Below are 2,500 nucleotides of genomic sequence, written 5' to 3' on the forward strand. Positions count from 1 at the left end.
TATATAGGGTGTGACCATGGGAGAGAGTGGGTATATAGGGTGTGACCATGGGTGAGAGTCGGTATATAGGGTGTGACCATGATGATGGAGTGGGTATATAGGGTGTGACCATGGGAGAGAGTGGGTATATAGGCTGTGACCATGGGAGAGAGTGGGCATATAGGGTGTGACCATGGGAGAGAGTTGGTATATAGGGTGTGGCCATGGGAGAGAGTCGGTATATAGGGTGTGACCATGGGAGAGAGTGGGTATATAGGCTGTGACCATGGGAGAGAGTCGGTATATAGGGTGTGACCATGGGAGAGAGTGGGTATATAGGGTGTGACCATGGGAGAGAGTGGGTATATAGGGTGTGACCATGATGATGGAGTGGGTATATAGGGTGTGACCATGGGAGAGAGTGGGTATATAGGGTGTGACCATGGGTGAGAGTCGGTATATAGGGTGTGACCATGATGATGGAGTGGGTATATAGGGTGTGACCATGGGAGAGAGTGGGTATATAGGCTGTGACCATGGGAGAGAGTGGGCATATAGGGTGTGACCATGGGAGAGAGTCGGTATATAGGGTGTGGCCATGGGAGAGAGTCGGTATATAGGGTGTGACCATGGGAGAGAGTGGGTATATAGTCAAATCAAGTCAAGAAGCTTTAATTGTAATTTTATTCATACAGTATATAGCTGACACAGTACATAGTGAAATGAAACAGTTTCTCCAGGATCATGTGTGTTACATAAAACAACATAGAGCTAAGAACTGAAAGTAAGTTCTCCTAGCCACATAAAGTGCATTGTATGCATCCTAGTGCAGACAGTGTGAGACAATACAAAAATTCAAAAGACAGTCCAAACAGACAATACAAAACATTACAGGATAAATAACACAAGATAGCACCAACCAGCATGTATTCTGTATGGTGTGCAGGTCATTACCAATGTGCAAAAGGGTTGTAAAGACAGGGTCTTGATACCCTTTGCACAGCCTAGAGGTTGTAACCTTGGAAAGAGATGCCATGACTTTGGGGAGAGAGAGCAGGTATAAGGGCTGTGACCTTAGGGAGAGAGAGAGCAGGTATAGGGACTGTGACCTTGGGGCAAGAGGGCAGGTATGGGGCTGTGACTTTGGGGCGAGAGGGCAGGTATAGGGGCTGTGACCTTGGGGAGAGAGGGCAGGTATGGGGCTGTGACCTTGGGGAGAGAGGGCAGGTATAGGGGCTGTGACCTTGGGGCGAAAGAGCAGGTATAGGGGCTGTGACCTTGGGGAGAGAGAGCAGGTATAGGGGCTGTGACCTTGGGGCGAAAGAGCAGGTATAGGGGCTGTGACCTTGGGGAGAGAGAGCAGGTATAGGGGCTGTGACCTTGGGGAGAGAGGGCAGGTATAGGGGCTGTGACCTTGGGGAGAGAGATAATGTAGAGAGGCTGTGACTTTGGGAAAGAGCTGGAAAAGAGGCTGTGACCTGTGCTTTTGGAGTTTTTGTAATCTTGATGACAACCTTCTTCTTATTAAAGGAAATTACAAAAGCATCATTATATAACCAAAAGTATGTGAACAACTGACCTTTACACTCAGATGTGCATCTTCGCAAACTGTTAGTCTGACGCACACAATTGTATAGAATGTCTCAGTCTGAGTCCAAACCAAGAGTCCCTGTGTACAAAGCATCTCCTTGAAGACATGTTGTGTAGGTGAGGGTTGGAGTGAAGAACTCGAGTGTCCTGCATAGTTCCCTGATTCTGACTCAACGCTACTGAACACCACCAGACCTCCTCACCAACATCAGTGTCTGATCTCACTAATACTCCTGTAGCTGAATGATCATTAATCCCCACAGCCACAATCCAACATCTAGTGGAGAACCTTCCAGAAGACTGGAGCTCATGAATGTTACATTCAACTTGTAAAGTGATAATAATGTCATTTCCCTCTTCTACACATTCAGAGTGCTCCATGTTTACATTTATAGGCCTATAGCTATTGATTTTATTCTATTAAAGTAACCTTCATTGTTGCAATATTTTGGATTACAATTGCAGCACAGCAACAACATCAGACAACAGCAAGTAACTTAGCAACAAGGTAACCAGATAACTACCTTTTCAATATGTATGATCATTTTTATAGATTTAACCAAATACTCTGTCTGAATGTTAACTAAACTAAAATGATCTAAAGATAATCCTGCTATAAAGTCATTTAACAGTAGAGAATATTCACAGTGCGAAGACGATGATACAAGACGAACTGATTATTTTATTCTTTTTCTCTACTTTGGTCTTCATCCCCATTATCATCAGAATGTTTGTCATTTTCATCATCATCCATGTCTGTCTCTCTAATTATTAATAATTATGTTTAATTTATGTTTTTTCAGGAAGAGAAGGATGTATAATTGAGTGTGTTTAAAGACAAGATGGAGAAGGAAAGTGTGAGAACATCCTGAGCTGAGACAGACAGAAGAAATAAGTGAGACTAAAATCTCTTCAGATTCAAGCAAGTGAA

At 43.8% G+C, this 2,500-nt stretch overlaps 1 protein-coding gene across 7 annotated transcripts in view; it reads left to right on the top strand.

The window, feature by feature from the left end:
• Window positions 1-2,500, top strand: part of cacna1ab (calcium channel, voltage-dependent, P/Q type, alpha 1A subunit, b) — a 68,048-nt gene that overhangs the window by 7,722 nt on the left and 57,826 nt on the right. The gene's annotated exons all lie outside the window — the stretch shown is intronic.

Source organism: Tachysurus fulvidraco, chromosome 1, assembly GCF_022655615.1.
Source record: "Tachysurus fulvidraco isolate hzauxx_2018 chromosome 1, HZAU_PFXX_2.0, whole genome shotgun sequence".
Classification (NCBI taxonomy): Eukaryota; Metazoa; Chordata; class Actinopteri; order Siluriformes; family Bagridae; genus Tachysurus; species Tachysurus fulvidraco.